Below are 13,227 nucleotides of genomic sequence, written 5' to 3'. Positions count from 1 at the left end.
GGCTTTGAGCGTTCTTTATGTTTTTGGAAACCTCGGCATGATATCTAATATTCGATGCATCCCAACTTAGATACTTGAACACTTTATTTTCGAGGTTAATTTCGTTGTACTTAGCTTCCGAGCGTTACAATGCTTTTGGAAAAATATAGGGTTGTCACAAGTTTTATGCGGGGCGTACCACAAGGATGATTAGCGTACAAGCTGTAAAGCGAGTACACGGGGCGTACCAAGTAGTATGCTTAGCGTACTCATGCGAAGGTTGGGTCGGGGATCCGAAGGTGTACGCTGGGCGTACAGGAGTGTACACGGGGCGTACGTAATGAATTTGAAAACCCTAATTTCTGGGGTTGGCCACTATATAATCATCCTTATGGATATGAAACCCTCATTTATTTAGCCTCCTTGTCCTCCCAGCCCCACACTCGAAACCCTAACTCCATAGTTGAGTGTTCTTGAGCTTAGAAGGTCTTTTGGGTGCATTTTTGGTGTTTTGAAGGAAGGAGATCATCTTGAAGCTTCATTGGAAGAGTAGGAGCTTGTATATCTGGGTTATCATCATCTTTTGGCACTCATTTGAGGTATAAAGCTCTGAACATGTTGTGTTATAGCTTAGATCTCCTTTGTTTGAGTTATGGACCCTTTTTGGTCCCATAGATGAGATCTTGTGGATTATTATAATTTCTAAAGCTTAGAGTTGCTACTCTTGGTGTTCTTTTTGTCCTAGAGTCATAAAGTTGTCATCTTTGAAGATTAGAACCATCCATGCATGAGTTATTGCCATTGTTATGAAAGTAGAATGTTATAAATCGAAGTTGGTATCTTTTGGGGGATGTAAAGTCACCAAGTCAGTGACTTTATGATTCTAGATACTCTTTGGGACTCAGATCTGTGTTTTGGACCGTTAGACTTAAGAATTAAGAGCTTAATGGAAGAAATGGCTTAATGAGGGAGTACGTTGAGCGTACAAGCCATACAGTGTGTACGCTTAGCGTACAGCTGAGTACGCCCCGCGTACTTCATCAGTTTGGGCTTCGCACCTTTTTGGGCCTCGGTTGGGCCATTTCTTTGGACCTTGTTGCTTTGGGCCTTTTGGTCCATCTGATATTAAGATTTTGGGCTAAGGAAATTTATTGGGCTTTAGGGTAAGGCTGTAACACCCCAAAGTTTGGAAAGCTAAGAAAAGTAAGAAAACCTCAAGTTTAAGGGGAGACTCGGCGAGTCCATGGATAGACTCGGCGAGTCCGAGCGGGATCCGGGTTGATGTGTTAGCGACCGACTCGGCGAGTCGGCCAAGGAGACTCGACGAGTTGGGTCTGAGCGAGGAAAACCCTAAATCCGGGACTTGGAGCCTATTTAAGCGTCTCATTCTCTTTCCTAGGGTTCCTTTACTGCCTCTCCACCCCAGAACACCAAACCCTAGCCGCCATATCCGTTTTTGAGCTAGATCTTGCCTTGAAGAGTGCACTAAAGCTTGGAGAAGGAAGAAAAGCCTTGGAGGTGCAAGAAGGGACTGTAGATCCGAGATTGAGAGGACATTTCAGACCAGTTGGAGGTAATAAGTTGTTGCTTGGACTCCCTTTGCACCTAGATCTATTCTTATGTGTGAGTTTTGGTCATTGTTGGTATGATATGTAACCAATTCGAGTTGGAGGTTCAGATCTGAGGTTGCTACCTCAGATCCATGCTTGTTTTGGTCTAGAATCCCCTAAAGTATCAGCCCTTGGTATGTTGAAGAAGTTTGTTTGCCATAAACACTAGTTTAGTGTATTTTGAGCCTAGATCTCCTAATCTACACGTAAAGTTTGCCACTTTACGTGGGGGATAGGCCATAGAAGTATGGATCTATGGGTTGGAAGCTCTGTTTGGCTCGAAAAGCCATTGCATGGATTGAGGACTGGATAGACTCGGCGAGTCCTTCGAGTGGACTCGGCGAGTAGCTTGAAGATGAGGAGGAACTCGACGAGTAGGCTGAACAGCTCGTCGAGTCGGATGAAGTTAGGCATGGACTCGGCGAGTTGGAAGAGCAACTCGACGAGTTGGTTGAAGATTGTCTAGGACTCGGCGAGCCTGTTCTTGGACTCGGCGAGTCAGATCGCGAAACCCTAAACCCTTCGAGTTGAGACTCGAATCAGTGAGTCGGGTGGTGACTCAGCGAGTTGGTCAGGACAGGACTTGGAACTAGTTGGACTCGGCGAGTCATGGACTGACTCGGCGAGTCGAGTCGCGAATAAGAAAGACCCTGAGCATATGAACTCGGCGAGTCGGTAGGTAGACTCGACGAGTAGGGTTGACCTAGAAGGTTGACTTTGACCAGGATTTTGACCTTGACCAGGGTTGACCTAGTGACCTTCGGAGGTCAGTTGGACTAAGTGTTATATTGGCTTTTGAAGCTCGAAGAGCTAGTGGAGCAGCAGTTCGGAGTCAGAGGTCAGGTAGCAGTCAAAAGGATTAGCAGCTTCGGTTCAGCAGTCTCAGGTGAGTTTCCTTCCAGTAGGAACGAGTGTAAGGCCACAATGCCGACCCGTTCAATTAGCAGTAGTTTCCGGACTTCGGTCCGATGCAGTAGTTAGTATGTTTGATGCCTTCGTGGCTCAGACAGGAATTATGTGTTATGTGTTCCGGGCAGCAGCCCGATGTAGTATGCAGTATATGTGAGAATGCTAGTTGTTATGTTATCTATGCTGTATTCAGTCAGTTAGCTTCGGACTTCGGTCCGATGCCGTCAGTTCCGGACTTCGGTCCGATGCAGGGGACAAGGTCCCAGTTAGTTCCGGACTTCGGTCCGATGCAGTCAGTTCCGGACTTCGGTCCGATGCAGGGGACAAGGTCCCAGTCAGTTCCGGACTTCGGTCCGATGCAGTTAGTTCCGGACGTCGGTCCGATGTAGGGGACAAGGTCCCAGTCAGTTCCGGACTTCGGTCCGATGCAGTTTCCGGGCTTCAGCCCGATGCAGTGGGCAAGGCCCAACATGTGTTTATATGTTATTGTATGGTATGTGGTAGATTGGGGGAGCTCACTAAGCTTCGTGCTTACGGTTTCAGTTTTGGTTTCAAGTACTCAGTTTTTCAAAGGAGGAGCTCGGGAAGGTTGCAGTGCACACACCATAGACAGTTAGCCTGGGGATGTTTGACTCTGATAATGATATTATGTTTTGAACCAATACCCGAGAAATTATGTTATGACTTGTGATACAGTTTTTATAAATATGTTTTTAGTAATGTTTTTAAAGAAATTTTTGGGTCGTATTTTTGGGTCGTTTTAAAGGCCCATATAGGGGTTGGGCCCAATTTGGAAAATTGGGCCATAAGTGTGCCTTAGTGGATCAATTGGTTTTGGGGATTTAGGTTATGGATTTAAGCCACAGTTTTGGTTCAAGCTATGTCAGGGCTACAATGGTCATTTTACCCCAAGTATGGATTATTGGCTATAGTTTAGAACCCAAGTGTTAATTGGGAGTTATTTTGTACTGATAGCTCGGGGAGTCGTCAGGGCAGCAGCTAGGGATTTCTTTCAATGAGCTTTAGCATTTGAGGTGAGTTTCGTCACTGGGTTTAGCGAGTCTAAGGCACTAATGTCGACCCTTATTGATTATGATAGGATGCTAGGAGTTTGTGTTACCCTTGAATGTGTTATGTGCTACTATGTATACCGGGCGGGGCTCGATGCCAAGCGAGGCCTGAGGATTGGAACATATGCTAGTGTTTATGATCATTATATGTGTTAGCATGATTATGTGATATAGATTGTAAGTGTATAGCGAGTGAGGGCTAGTGACAGGTGAGGCCTGAGAATAACAGATCTGTAAACCAACTGGGGCTCGATGTTGGGCGGGGACCGCTGTCGGGCGAGGCCCGATGTTGAGCGGGGGCCCAGTATGTGATTTATTATGTATGGTATGGGGTAGTTTGGAGATCTCACTAAGTTTTGTGCTTAAGGTTTTTAGTTGATGTTTTAGGTACTTTCAGTGGCAAGGGGAAGAGCTTGGGGTGACTGCATTGCACACACCATATGGATTATGCACTTGTTATATCACTCTGATTTTATGATATTTGATACTCTTGTTTTATTTGGGTTGTATGGATAATGATTGGAATATTATTTTACTTAAATTAAAAACGAAAATTTTGGATCATGTTTTTGGGACGTTACAAGTTGGTATCAGAGCTTGGTTTGAGGGATTTGGGCATACTCTCGGGTGTATCCGAACTCAAACTGAGGATTTGGTAAAGTTTTTCAAAAAAGAAACATATTTAAGAAAAGGTTTTTTGTAAAATAAGAAAGGGAGTGGTGCATGCAATCAGCCGAGCTCAAGTAAGTTTTCCCAAATTTATAACATCCCGACTCCTAGGTAAAATTTAAATTGTTTTATTTTCATTTGGACAAGGAAACTCGACGAGTTGGAGGCCCCAACTCGTCGTGTAGAGATTGAGATGGCCACGTGAATTTTAGAATCAACTCGACGAGTTGGAGGACCCCAACTCGACGAGTTGGAGTTGAGTGTGAAAACCCTAATTTTCAGGGTTTGTACCCTATTTAAAGGACCTTAAGCCCTTTATTCTGCCTCCCTCATCACCTTATCACCCTGAGAGAAACCTTAATCGAGCTATCTTCCATTGTAGAAAGAGTGAGGCTAAGAGTGTGTGTTTTGGTGCATTCCTTGAAGGAACCTGAGGAGTAAACTGCTTGGAACAAGAAGGAGTTTTTGGATCCGTTATCCATTCAGTGTTAACAGCCATTTGGAGGTAAAAAGTCATTATCTTGATAACTTGTTTGTTAGATCTCTCCATTAGAGAGTTATGGCCATTTTAGCATTTTCTTGATTCATTATTGGTTTTGATCTTACCTTGAAGCTAAGACTTCAGATATGTACATTATTAGGCCCTTTAGGCCTAAAGACTCAAGCTTTATCAAGCTTTGGCCAAATTACATGGCTTAAACCCTTTGTTGAGATTTGTTTTGGCAAACTTAGCTCTAAATGCCATGCATGATGTAGCAACCGGTTATTTCAGGTCAATAAAAGTCAAAGAAAGTCAATTGTTACAACAAAAATAAATAGTTAAAATAAAATAATGAAATATATTCCACTTTATGAGTTTTCGCTTTTTGGAATCAAAAACCATCTTTTTGACCGAGAACCCTTGCCACCAAAAACCCTCACCATTGAGAATCAGTTGGAACCGAGAACTTCCCTTCATCGAAATCCCTTGGCCGAAGACCTTCTAGACCGAGAACCCTTGGTTCTCGGTTGGAGCTTAGACCGAAATTGGTTGGAGGATAAGCCGAGAACACAAATCTTATCCGGTGGCACACATTTCAAAGTGATAAAATACACATTTCAATGCATGTGTCACATCATTTTATCCTCATGTGTGTGTGTGTGTGTATATATATATATATATATATATATATATATATATATATGTTAGATTAGTGTCTAAGGTTGTAACTATATTTGGTAAGTACTTGACCCGGTTGTGCATGGTCCTTTTGGGTTGCCTTCACCATAGCAACTTGATAGGGTGATTTAGAGAGAAGAGATATTATTATTAATATATTATAAGAATAATATGTTAAAAGAATAATTATATTATTTGATTAATATAAGTCATGAATTAATAAGGAATTAATTTGGTGACTTAAAGAGATTAATTGAATAAAGGGGTATAAACTGTCAAATGTGTGAAAGTTGAATTTTTGAGCTGATAATCCTTATGGATATAGGGTTGGATGATTTTAGGGATATGGATCACCTAGAAATTGTCCAAGGCCTTATCTAGGAAGGGATTTAGATTGCTTTGAGGCTGAGTTATCCAATTAGGGTTTAAAGGTGAAACCCTAGGAGCTCACAGTATAAATAGACCCATAAGGTTGACGAAATCGACCACCCTTGTGATTGGAGTAACCCTAGATCTGATTTCCCTCTTCCTCATCTCTCTCAAATCATCTTCTTGCTAGTTGGTGTTTGTAAGCCATTAGAGGAGTGACATTTGTGACTCTAAGCTCCAAGAAGAAGAAGGTTTTCAAGCAAGTAACTCAAGGTATCATTCTAGATCTGTTTTCATATGTTTTAATGGTTTGTTTACGTTAAATCTAGCCATGAAAGTCATGGATATGTTGCATGTTCAATTAGTGAAACCTAGATCCAAGCTATAGGGTTGTATGTGCACATAGGGAAAGTTCTTATGTCCAAAACCCATCAGTGGTATCAGATCCATGATTGGTTTCAATTGAATATGATACTTAACTGTTTTGCTTGCTGAAAATCGTTTTTCTTGCCCTCTGTCGACCCAACTCGGCGAGTCAGTGTTTGGACTCGACGAGTTGGCCCTACTCGACTGAGTCCAAAGCTTGACTCGACAAGTTCAAGCATCAGACAGAGGATAATTCGGGATTTTGTTGCTGTTTTGTCTTGGATTGATACCTAAATCGTTTTATTATGTAAAAATCCGAATTTTAACTTAATTTAATGATTATCCTTGACATAAATATAGATAATTTCAAATCTTTTAAATATTGATTATTTATATGATAAATATTAGACTATTTAAGATTATTTGGTAATTATCTAATGACTAAAATTTAAGTAGGTCAAATATAGATAATTATGAAATTAATTGTTTAATTTGAATTATTTGTTATTTGATCCCTATTGTTTGAAAAGTTCAATTTCTATCCCGAAGTTTTGAAATTTGAATTTTGTGATTAATAGTTTAATTTAGAAGAATTTAAATTTCAACCCCTAGAGTTTTACAAGTTTAAAATTCAACCCTATAATATTATATTATTAAAAGCTTAATAAATATATAAGTAAAATTAAAATGCTAGTCTTACCGTTAGTAGGCCTCATTCACGAAACCGGTCTATAAGGTGGGTATAAGGTTGCTGCCTATAAAATGGCACTTAATGGGTGTACACTCACACCCACCGCTTGCTTGACTGGTGGAGGGTCGTTAGCCGAACGGGTAGGATAGGGCAACTTTATCTCCTCGTTAATAAGTATAATGAAACGATGAAGTAACTAAACTATTTTATAAAATTCCCAATCTTAGTTACTTTAGGAAAAGTGAATTGATGCAATCCCATGAAATTGCACTTTGCACCCTTGCTAAGAAGTTAGTGGAGCGTGTGTGGTTTACCGGCAAACTAATTGGTTCTAAGCAAAGGTGGAGATTTAAACATGCCAGTCACAAACTAGAGGGGCATATCGAGATTTAAACATGCCATTGAAAAGTTCAATGAATCTCTAAAATCTAGGAATTCTCAATAAAACCTAAGGTTATGTTTTCGTGGTGAAGAATTAGTGAATCGTCATTCACTTACCTCCAAATTATTTGCATGATTGGATTACGGAATCCCTTTTCTAATATGTAAATAATGTTGTTGGGTCCTAGCCCTAATTTTTCATTTTGGGTGTTTAATTAGGGATCCAAATTCTAATAAAACTTTGTCCTTTCTATTTGTAGATGTCAAACGCAAACAACGCTGCTGCTAACTCATTCACGTTAATGAGTCTTTGCCAAAAGGTGACCTTCGATGGTACCAACTTTAGCGAATGGATAAGTTACATTCGCACCATTGCACGCTACGAGGACAAAGAGTATGTCCTCGACGAAAAGCTCGAGAAGGTCAACCCGGAAATCGCTACTCCCGAAGAGATGGCTATCTTTGAGACACACGAACGTGATGCAACGAAAGTTCATTGCATCATGATAGCCACTATGAACCAAGAATTCCAAAAGTCCTATGAGGACATGTATCCGTATGAAATGCATTAAGACTTAATGGAGAGGTACCACCAAAGCGCGAGGCAAGAGCGCTACGAGATCATCACTAACATGATCACCGCTAAGATGGGAAATGGAGAATCATTGATTGTGGACTTGCAAAAGATGCAACGATATGTTGATCGTCTTCGCAAGTTAAATGTTAACTTTGGGGAGGATTTGGCCATCAACATTGTTCTTCATTCTTTGCCTTCATGCTACAACAAATTTAGGATGACCTACCACATGAACAAGGAAGAGGTCACCCTAAGCAAACTCCAAGGACTCCTAAGGATTGTTGAGAGCAACCTAAAGGACAACTCTATTGCACCAACTCCCGCACCAACCGCTGGTCCTGTTTTGGCTATAGGGCAGGGAAGGGGCAAGAAGAGGAAGGCTTCTTTAAAGAGCCACCGCAAGGGAAAGTCCCAAGATGGTTCCTCTTCTAGTGGGACCAAAGTTGATCCCGCTAATCCCAACCCTAACCCGAAGGAGGCAGAGTGCCATCATTGCCACAAGATAGGGCATTGGAAGAGAAGCTGCCCGAAATATCTGCAAGCCATCAAGGATGGAAAGATCAAGCCATCTTTTGCAGGTATATACACAATTAAATCTAGTAGTTCATCTCACACTATTTCTTGGGTTCTTGATACAAGATGTGGTTACCACATTTGTTCTGACTTGAAGGGACTAAGAAGAGATAAAGATGTGGAGCAAGGAAGAATAAATCTAATCATGGGAAACAGAAGATCATGGCATGTCACCAAGATTGGAGTATATTCTTTAGTGCTTAGTAATGGTTTAGGTCTAGATTTAAATAATTGTTGCTACTCGCCAGATATGGCAAGAAACATCATTTCATTTCATGGTTTTTTTAGACAAGGATTTAGATATTCGTTTAATAATATGAATGGTTCTATTTATGCTTATCTAAATGGTTTTTTTTTTTACTTTGAAGCAATGCCTTGTAATGGAATTTATGAAACTGTTATGGTTGTAGATAACCTAGGAAATGATGTGTTATGTATAGATTCTTCCAATAGTATGGATAAAGCATCTTTGTGGCATTGTCGTCTTGGACATGTCAACAAGAAGCGCATAGCCCAACTCCAAAATGATGGAGTGTTGGAGTCATTCAACCTTAGGGAAGATGACACGTGCGAATCTTGTTTACTTGGAAAGATGACCAAGTCACCCTTCACTGGCACATGTGAGAGGGGTGAGGGTTTATTGGATCTCATACATACCGATGTATGTGGACCCTTTAGATCCACCACAAAGGATGGAAACCGCTTCTACGTGACTTTCACCGATGGTTATAGTAGATATGGGTATATTTACTTAATCAAGCACAAGTCTGAAACGTTTGAAAAGTTCAAAGAGTTCAAGAATGAATTGGAGAATCAATTGGGCAGGAAAATCAAGATGCTTCGATCCGATCGAGGAGGAGAGTACCTAAGTCTTGAATTCCACGACTATCTCAAGGAATGTGGAATAGTTTCACAATTGACGCCACCTAGGACACCGCAGTTGAATGGTGTGGCAGAAAGGTGCAATCGAACCCTGTTGGACATGGTTCGTTCTATGATGAGTCATGCTTCACTACCTATCTCATTTTGGGGGTATGCCTTAGAGATTTCCGCCCATATCCTTAACTGAGTCCCAACAAAGAAGGTTGTCAAAACACCTCACGAGATGTGGACAGGGAAAGCTCCCTCGTTGGCACATATCAAGGTTTGGGGTTGTGAAGTTTTCGTAAGACAAGAAACTCATGACAAACTCGAACCTCGTAGTGAGCGATGTATTTTCATCGGCTACCCGCAAAAATCCTTTGGATATCTCTTCTATAGACCGAGTGACAATGTGGTCTTCGTTGCAAGGGGAGGGGTTTTCCGAGAGCGAGAACTCATAAACCAAGGAGACGGTGGGAGGCAAATCGATCTTGAAGAGATTCAAGAGTCGAGCGATGAAGGAACCTCTACCACTGGCGCTTAACTCGAGGAGGAAACTCCGGTTGAACCAATTGACGAGTCATTACCTCTTAGACGTTCCGAAAGAGTTAGAGTTCAACCCCAATTGGATGGTTTTCATATTACTACCGAAGGGGACACATATATTAGTGATAGTACACTAATAAATCTAAATAAACCTAATTTCTATAAGGAAGCCATGGCAGGCCCGGAGTCTGCAAAATGGAAAGAGGCAATGGACAGCGAGATTCAGTCCATGTATGACAACCAAGTTTGGAATTTGGTGGACAATGTGCCCGGACATAAGACGGTTGGGTGCAAATGGATCTTCAAGAAGAAGACCAACATGAATGGAAATGTGCACACGTACAAGGCGCGATTGGTTGCGAAGGGTTTTACTCAAACTCCCGGAGTTGACTATGATGAGACCTTCTCACCAGTTGCGAAGATAAAGTCTATTAGAGTGATGCTAGCTATTGCCGCATTTCATGATTATGAGATATGGAAAATGGATGTCAAGACCGCTTTGTGCCTAGGGCACCCTCCCTCTATCATTGGACCTCGTCCGAATATCATACTAGCATATTGTGCCTAGGGCTAACCCCCGGGTCTTCTACTTATAACTACATGGGCCGACATTGTGGCCGTAGACCCATTCATACAAAGGGAAACTCACCAGCACTGGCTGATCTGGCTGATGAACCCACTAGCTGTTGCACGGCAACTCTCTGAACTCCTGCTTTACTAGCTTCCCGAGCTATCAATATCAATGCAACTCTTAGTCTAACTGACCCCCGACAGTTAACCAAGTCAAATCTGGTCTAAGACAAAGTCCTGGTCAAAGTCAACCTTTCCAGGTCAACCCTACTCGCCGAGTTCATATACTCAGGGTCCTTCCATTCGCGACATGACTCGCCGAGTCAGTCCATGACTCGCCGAGTCCAACGATTTTCGAGTCCTGACCTGTCCAACTCGCTGAGTCTCCAACCGACTCACTGATTCGAGTCTCAACTCGAAGGGTTTGGGGTTTCGCGACCTGACTCGCCGAGTCCAAGAACAGACTCGCCGAGTACCAGGCAATCTTCATCCAACTCGCCGAGTTGTTCTTCCAACTCGCCGAGTCATGCCCAACATCATCCGACTCGACGAGCTGTTCATCCCACCCGTCGAGTTCCTCCTCATCTTCATGCTACTCGCCGAGTCCACTCAAAGGACTCGCCGAGTCCATTCAGATCTCCAAACATGCAGAGGACTTTTGAGTCATGCATGGACTCCAAACTGTAGATCTACCCTTCCCAAGCATATTCCCTACGTAAAGTTGCAAACTTTACGTGTAGAGATGGAGATCTAGGCAAAAAGCACCATAAACTAGGGTTTAAGGCCAAGGGGCTACAAAATTGACTCAAGGGCTAATACTTTATGCTTCTCCAGTCCATAACACCCTTGGATCTGAAGTAGCAACTCCAGATCCGGCTTCTAACCCAAAATAATATCATTATGGCTAAAGAGCCCCAACAACCACACATAGATCTAGGTGGAAAAAGGGTCCAGGAACTAGTTTATTACCTCCAAGTGCTAAGAATGAACTCACAATCCCATATCTATAGCCCCTTCTTGCTCCTCCAAGTTCCTTCTTCCTTTTCCAAGCTTTAATGCACCTTCCAAGGCTCAAATAGGGGATATGGCGGCTAGGGTTTGGTATCCAGGGCTAAAGAGGCAGTAAGGAACCCTAGGAAGGAGATTAAGACGTTTATATAGGCTCCAAGTCCCGAATTTAGGGTTTTCCACGCACAGAACAGACTCGCCGAGTCACCTTGGCCGACTCGCCGAGTCGGTCACTTACTCCTCGACCCGGATCCCGCTCTGACTCGCCGAGTTCCTCCTTGGACTCGCCGAGTCTCCCCTTAACATTAAGGTTTTCTTTCCTTTCTTGGCCTTCAAAACTTTGGGTGTTACAACTCTCCCCCACTTAAACTAAACTTCGTCCTCGAAGTTTGCCATGGCCCACCGCCTGCGATCTGCCTCCAATACCCCACCAATTATTCCAACACCAGCTGCCTACCTTCGCTGGTCTTCCACATGGTCATTCTGACTAGCATCACTCCTTGCGGATAATAATATCGGGTCAATCCTGACCCTGAACATTCTGGAGACACAACTTAGTCAACCGACAATCCTTCTGGTATTCACCGAGTACTGCACTGAACCCATAGGGACTCACCCCCTTCTTTCCTCACGCGATTCCCTTGCCTTCCCAAGGCGATGCTCTAAAAACAACTATTTCCTCTGTCACTGTGAAGATCCTATCTTCACCAATCCATTATTCCCGCTAAATCCAGTAGGGGTCATCACTGCCAGTAACCACTGACACTCCTCTCTTGTCATAACTTGGTGTCGAGCACCCCTCGACTCAACTAACTGAATTCCACCATAAACCGCTTACCCGCACTACTACTGACTGGATATTTCTGCCATTCCCCATCTGCCTTCCGGATGAACTGAGACCACTCTGGTCCCTACCAACCTATCAATATCTGGATTACCGGCTCCCACCGGTAGCTAGTCCCAACATCATCACTAGTCGCTCTCAGCGACTTCCAAAGAAACCTCGACCACCTATAACTGCTCAATCAATTCTGCTATTCAGGCACTACAAACCTGGGATCCCCGATCCCCTATCTTGACACTAAGGTCCCTACCAGGTCCCACCTGCGCTGCTAAAACTCACGGGCCTCGCCCACGGGTCCCACCCGCCTCTATCCTTCTAGTCCCACTAGTCTATTCACTCTCGCTCGGGCCTCGCCCACGGGTCTCACCCAACCATACTACTGAGCAACCCTGCTCCCAGGTCTCATCTACACTGCTAATCTCATACGGGCCTCGCCCACGGGTCTCACCCAACTATATCCTGGAGCAGCCTCTCCCAAGGTCTCACCTCGCTAGGGCTATACAGGTAACTCCCTATCATTCTCATCCACTACCCATCCTGATCCCCATCTGATCACTAGGAAATAAGGGCCTCGCCCCAATTCCGCTATCGAAGCTACTAAGGAATGCTACGACCTACCCATAGTCTTACATCACCATCCATTGCTGACTGCTAGTGAATGTTATGGCTGCCCCGTAGTCTTACAACACTTCCACCATTGGCTGCTATCACGAAGGCACCCATGTGCCATTAGCTCTCAAGATCCTCATTCTGAATCCCTCGAGTTCTACGGGCGATCCACAGCCCGAATTCCCAACCACGAACTAACCATTGCCATCACACGCACTAGCTGATGGGGAGTTTCTCAAACTCCCATCCCTGAATCCTCGAACCATCAAACGATGAACTACTTCTTTTCCATCTCGGAGGTCACGCACTCATTCTGGGTCTGCGTGCTCCTCTCAGAGCACACTCGAAGGATTCTCCCCCACTTCAATCCTGCTTACCCCTTGCTGCTCAATACTCAAAAGAGATCCCGATCTTTGCTACCATTCCATAATCAATC

Source organism: Lactuca sativa, chromosome 1 (assembly GCF_002870075.4).
Source record: "Lactuca sativa cultivar Salinas chromosome 1, Lsat_Salinas_v11, whole genome shotgun sequence".
Lineage (NCBI taxonomy): Eukaryota > Viridiplantae > Streptophyta > Magnoliopsida > Asterales > Asteraceae > Lactuca > Lactuca sativa.
This window is presented reverse-complemented; position numbering follows the sequence as displayed.